Below are 6,805 nucleotides of genomic sequence, written 5' to 3' on the forward strand. Positions count from 1 at the left end.
TCTCCCTCTCTCCCTCTCTCCCTCTCTCCCTCTCTCCCTCTCTCCCTCTCTCCCTCTCTCCCTCTCTCGCTCTCTCCCTCTCTCCCTCTCTCCCACCCTGTGTGTGTGTGTGTGTGTGTGTGTGTGTGTGTGTGTGTGTGTGTGTGTGCGTTTTGGGTATTGTGGTTTATTGAGAGAACATGTGATTGTCCTGTGCCCGCGAGAGAGATTGTGTTTGAATGTAATGGTTCCTTCCTAGATCCTGTTGATGGCAAAAGTTCACGCCAAAGAAGTTAACAGTGCAATGACAGATGCTGCAGCTAAGGCATTGCCCTCCCTTTACCAAGATGAGGATGAACAATGATGAATGGAGGGACAAGAAGAGGATCACCAACCGGACGGAATCGCTCCTCTCCTAACATCAGGACAAGCCTCCGAGCTTAAGCCATCTAAACCCCTCTTACACTGCAGGGCGATGGTCGGACTTTCCTGGCCTATGGGCGTCCGAAGGGACGCTCGGTTTAACACCCGTAAATGAGCATCTTTCAGGTAAAAGCATTAAGGGCTATTCCTGGATCAAGAAACCACATGTTATCTAATGGAACTTACATCCCTATGTCCCTTTAAATGGTTGAAATGGTAGAGGGTGAAGATGGATGTAAGGCCGAGAGAAAACACGTTATGTTTCCCGTTACTTTTATCTCTGATAATCCCACCACTGACACCATATTTAGATGTCACTCAAACTGATTTAGCAAGTACAAAAATGAAATGCATCAGGACACCAATTGTTTCTAACTTTACATTGCAATGATACAGGTATGTATCGAACAAGCACAAGTATATTGCCAGTAAACTCAACAAGGAAGTACAATGGTTACCACACATCCTTACATCAGAGCTGTAAACAGAGTGTGAAATGCAAGAAGTCTGTCAGAAAAATGCAGGGTACTTGGAATTGTTTTAATCAGTTTTTTTTAAATATGGAATTGTATATACCATGGCAGCGATCGACCCAAGAACAAAAAAATACTATCTATAGGTTGACAGGTTTTTGTTAGAATAGGTATAGTAACCAGTAGGGGTGGGTACCGGTACAGAACATTTAGGTACAGGTCCAAATGATCAGATCTAGATCCTACATTCACGTAAGCAACACTAACTTCAGAAACTTTAGAAACTTGTTAAAAATAACTACCAGCTCTCTTTTACTTCGCTCTTGTCTTGTTATTTTCGTGGACCAGTAATAAGCCAAGAAAACTATTTTTACCGCTAAGACCGGTAAGCCCCCAAACGCGTAAACACCTGATGATATATATAATCTGCTCATTTTCTAATTGGTCCAAGATCCGGTCCACTGATTTTTTTTCAGGTCTGGTTTTTCTTGACCAGTCCAAGAAGAAAAACGGTTTTGTACCGATACACCGTACCGGCACCATCCACTAGTATCCAGAAACGCAATTATACTTTTTTCCTCAAGTCTTGAGCTAAAGGCACAACCCGCCGTACGTGCAATTTGTCCGTACGTTTTTTGGGAGGCCACGTCCGCCACGTATTTCTGAAAACGTTCAGGCTGTACAGAGCAGGCGCGTCGCCCGAACTGGCATGTACGGGGGCCGAATCCGCAGCCCGATGGCACACAAAGTTTTGCCTGCACGTAAAGTTCTACGGCGTGTCTGCGTGCTCCAAAATCCGTCGGATTCCCTACGAGTTTGTACGGAGGCGGTACTTAACACTTACGGATCCCAAAAGTTTGCCCACGTTTTGGCACGTAGACAGCACGTATTCGCACGTACGGCGGGCTGTGACCTTAGCTTAAAGGAGTAAGATGGATGTTGGCGTGTGCGTCATGGTAACACTCTTGGGTACATTCAAACATTCAGGGGTTACGACATACAAAAATCGCTCACAAGGGTGACACCTATAAACTTTCGGAACGGCTTTCTCAGGGTCAAAGTACGTACTATGTTTTGGAAGCTAATTTGAAACATGATATTGCGGGCATAGGGTCGAGAGTGTACTTTGGCACACACCTGGCTCTTTTAGTAGCCCCTTGCGGATTGGTTGGACAGGCGTAAAATGGCTTGCCGGTCATGGTATTCACGACATAGGAAACTCTGTTACATGCATCGTTCAGGCTCGTTCAGGAAAATGTAAAATTTCGTCAAACCGATGTTGAAATATCCCACATGCAACTAATCATCGATATGTACATGTGTGAGTTAGGAAATATGTTCTTTTGCTCTCTCTTTCTGCTTTTTGAAATGCCAGTGTCGACGAGTGAACAATTGCCTTCTTCCATGTAACATTCTTGTGTCACGTGATCAGTGTAACCTTTGACTCCCAGGTCACGTGACTACCATCAGAGCTGAAGAAAGATGGCTTTCGAAAACTTCCACCCGAGCCATGATTCATCTTGTGTAACAGTTTCATTTGCCTATGTTAGATGGTTGGTGTATTTATCAGGCTTCCAAATTTGATTACTGTTCTACTGGTAGCAATTAGCAACCAGCACCGAAGCCAATCAGATATAGTCTTGATCACTTTAATCATCTTTGCCTTGGAAGGCACAGAGCCTCCGTGAAGGTGGTATCTCAATGCACTTGAGGCATTGGTGCGGCACTGCGGGGTTCGAAAAATTACTCAACGAATTGCAGAGATAAAGAATGAATTTTCGAAATTTGTCTTCTAGGTCATACTTCAACGTATGTATTGGACAATATAACAAAATCGGCGTAAATAACACAACAGTTCTGTGGTGAACGAACCCTGCGATGCCACACCGGTGCCCCAAGTGCAGTGAGATACCACATTAAGTTGTTCCTTTCCTCTTGTCACGTGGTTTTCGCTTGTTCTAAGTCTTTCTTGACACCTCTCCTCACTCGGAGCCTTGACCTTATACCCTCAATTCCAGCGCTACCCTCGCGAGGGCCTTCCCAGGGTTTGCCTAATCCGCATCTACTTTCTACGCCTAATTGTGTCTTGGTCGCTAATCTTCTTGGGACCACCAGATGGCAAGGATGTTGCGGAGCCTTGTGTTAATGAGTGCCCTGGAGTTTCGTGATGTTGAGTTGTGTCAGACCCAATGCTTCACAATTAGATACATGGTCACTAACGCATGTTAGGCAAGTAGCTATATCTAGAAACGACACCTGCACGTTGATCTGCAAAGAGACATTTTAACCATACAATCTTGGAAATTCCCAATTGTCCGCATTTTGTCCACAATCTACCACAAACTCGTCCGTTCGTTTGGTCAGACCCATGTACAATATTGTAGCATAGGCCAGTACGTTTCCTCATTGATTTAGTAGCAGGGCATGTTTTAAAGAGAGGGGTTGCTATCACTCATTATTAGCCTACAATGTATGTACTCGAGGCACATCCTCAAACACGGGACCCCCATGTTCAATTTTACGTCCCTTCTGAAAGATGGATGCAACACTTATCGAGAGTCATGCCTTCAAGTACCAGAGTTACCAACCTAGGATTGATGTGTTCAAACATTCGTATTTTCCAGAACTATCTAGTGAAATTTGTTATCACCAAGCACAGTAGGGGCATCTTGTCTGGGTAGTTTTAAAGAACGATTACAGATAGATGCAAACGCTAGGGCTGACGGGCCGTTCGGTGTAATATAACCAGCTGCTGCCGCGCCGCGTGCCTGCGAAGCTGGTGTGTTACGCCGAACGGCGGTTATACCGGCTATGTAGATACAGATACAGACATGCCCTTCCGAGGATCGAACCTGGGTCTCCCAAATTCCAACTAATTGGAAACATGAGCTCAACTGTGAGGCTGTTACCGGTTGAGCTACAGGGACATCATTGTTTGCTCATAGTCATTTTGGCAAATTCAAGTCGTCTGACAAAACCACTTTTATCACAAGTTACAGAATATCAAAGGTAATGCATTGCTTTTAAACGACGAGTGAGCCTGAGTATAATTTTTCATCCTTAATTATCCTTGCTACAAAAGCTGAAAGTATTTAAAGCATGTGTAGAGGCTATTTTGCTTTATGGTTCAGACTCATGGACACTAACTAAATCCCTGTCCAAGAAACTGGATGGTAACTACACCCGTCTGCTTCGTTACCTTGGCAGAGTCGCATCGGAAACAAAAAACTGTACAATGGACTTCCCCCGATCTCTAGAACTATCCGGAATAAAAGACTGGCTCTAGCTGGTCATGTAGAACGTCATGGGGAGATGGTCGCCAAAGTTCTCCTCTGGGAACCTCACGCGAAGAGAAAAATGGGACGACCGAACCTGACACTTAAGAAAGTTTTGGAGGAGGAGGTCGGTCTAAAGGACTACAACTTGCCATGCTCGATAAAGATGCATGCTCGGACATCGTTAATGGCACCTCATATGAGGAACTGAACTGAACACATAAATATATGGTTGGAAGATCACGAAGTACCTTACACTGCTAGAATATGACATAATCAATAATTACTGATGGTCGAAACAATATTTCTCCAAGCATAAACTGTCTCCGCAAAGGTTTAGATAACGCTACTGGTTTGAGTGACTTTTATGGGTATCCGCTATTAGTAAATTGATATGTTCTACTCGAGCATGATTTTGGGCATTTTGCCACGAGTACCTACTTAACTTATAGTTGTAGCATTGTTGTTGCTTTTTTTAAATTCGTTCAGACATGTCCACATTCGGCTGTATGTGCTAAATACATTTTGACTGACTGATAATGAAAATGCTACACAACAACTATCGATTTGTCTTCAACGGTTTGAAGATCTTTTTTATAAAAATCAATAAAAATGAAGAGTTTTCGTGGCCACAAATTCATCAGTTGATGGTATTTAAAAATTCATAACCCTTATGGACACTAACATGACACATTGCATTTAAGAGCTTCTCAGCCTTTTATTCTACTTCATTCACCCTTGGTGACCTGGCCTTGGCCATTCGGCACTGTCGACATATAACCTCCGGTACTATTCACACTAATCAGATACCCTTTCGGACGTGACAGTGCAATCAGCATTGTCTTATTGCCGTCCATTGCGCCACAAGCACGTTCCAAGAAGTTCCAAGGACAACGAAATGCCTTCCTAATTGTAAAACTCATTACTGTATTGATCAAGCGTGGAAAACGAGTTGCCTGACTCGACGGTTTCTGAACCGCGGAGAGAGAAAGAGGACACGACGTTTTGTAATTGTGGAGAGCCCAGTACCGCTCCTTACGCGAAACCTAATATTTACGCACGCGTAAAGCATTTGTAAACCACACATACATCATCACATTCATGAAGAAAAGGCTTGCTTAGAGATTGAGTTTCATGCAGTGACTGTCTACAGATTCCAGGAATTTGGCAACAATCCGGTTTGTTCTGGGCTTGTGTACCATTACGTCACATAAGACGATTACGCTGATAAACATAAGGCTCTATATGGAGTCTTCCTGTCAATCCCACCACTGACACCATATTGAGTACAAAAAATTAAAAACACCGATTATATACTGTGATGTTAATTGTTTTCAACGTGTGGTTTACAATTCTAAATGTTACCTTGTTCCAAGCTTTTATTTTCTATCCGGAATGACCAACCTAAATGCCGTATCGTACATTTATTTATCATTGTCAGTTTTAGTTTTCATTTTCCAGTAGTGGCGCTAAATGAATCAGCTTGCAAGAGATAGTCACCACTGTGTCGTGTACAGAGAAAAAGTGCTCATGAATAGAGAAAAAACTGAAAGTGTGTTCAATGCAAGACGGTAGTCAATCTTGATACCCCATGACCATGGTAGGGAAAGGCATACGTCATCATCAGTTGATCTTCTGTAAGACCTTCTTGAAACCGGTGCAATGGCCTAGTGGGTAGAGAGGTCGCCTTGCATTCGGTAGGTCGTGAGCTCGATTCCCGGCCGAGTCATACCAAAGACTTTAAAAATGGTACATGCTGCTTTATCTGCTTAGCACTCAGCATTCGGGAAAGAGTATGGAAGTTGAACACACACCACTACCAGTGGACTAGCCCCCTGCTGTAGTGATTGCGCAAAGCTGTGTGGTCCAGGGCTACTAAAACGGAGATGGGCGCCGCCCTATTCGCCATCAGGCTCGGGAAGGAACTTTGAAGACCGTTCCCTGCTGGGGGACATCCTCAAACCTTCTGTAAAAGACTAACTGAGCGGCCATTTGGTAACATCTGTGTATCGATCCCCAGTGTGTACTCCATCAGTGCAAGTCACTGTGAGCCAACAAGGAAACACTACAAGCTACTATAATACATCAATCATATTTTCTTCCGTTTTCTCTCTGGAATTTTGGCCTTTATTGAGTTCTTTACGCAAAAAGCATATTGGCCTCAGAGTTATGTATTGTAAAATTTTGCAAATATTCTTAATTCTGAATTATACGTTGTAAATATTGCCCTGCACATGGAGTAATAGCGTAAATGTAGCTTTAACTTATAGTGTAGAACAATTGCCACACACAGTGACTTTGGGGCCATGTTATGCCTAGATACTACATACCTTTAAAATGTATGTTTGTCTTTTCTAAGAAACAATGATGGTTATACCGGTAATTATGTGATTTATGATGTGATGTATCCCAGAAATTATTACTCAGATGGAGAAAGTAGATTTAAAGTTTCACGAAGAAGTTTACCAGTCAAGTTGACAGTACTTTATAAATCCCCTGCTGTGTATTTAGGAAACGTTTGTTATCTAGAGCAGCAAAGTCAATTATTTGTATAATGAAAAAGTGACCAACTGAGAATGCAGAGTTGGGAACAGTCAAGTTAACAATGACAATGACAATGACAATGACAATGATCTTTATTTGCATGACCTTGCC

This window comes from Branchiostoma floridae, chromosome 11 (genome assembly GCF_000003815.2).
Source record: "Branchiostoma floridae strain S238N-H82 chromosome 11, Bfl_VNyyK, whole genome shotgun sequence".
Lineage (NCBI taxonomy): Eukaryota > Metazoa > Chordata > Leptocardii > Amphioxiformes > Branchiostomatidae > Branchiostoma > Branchiostoma floridae.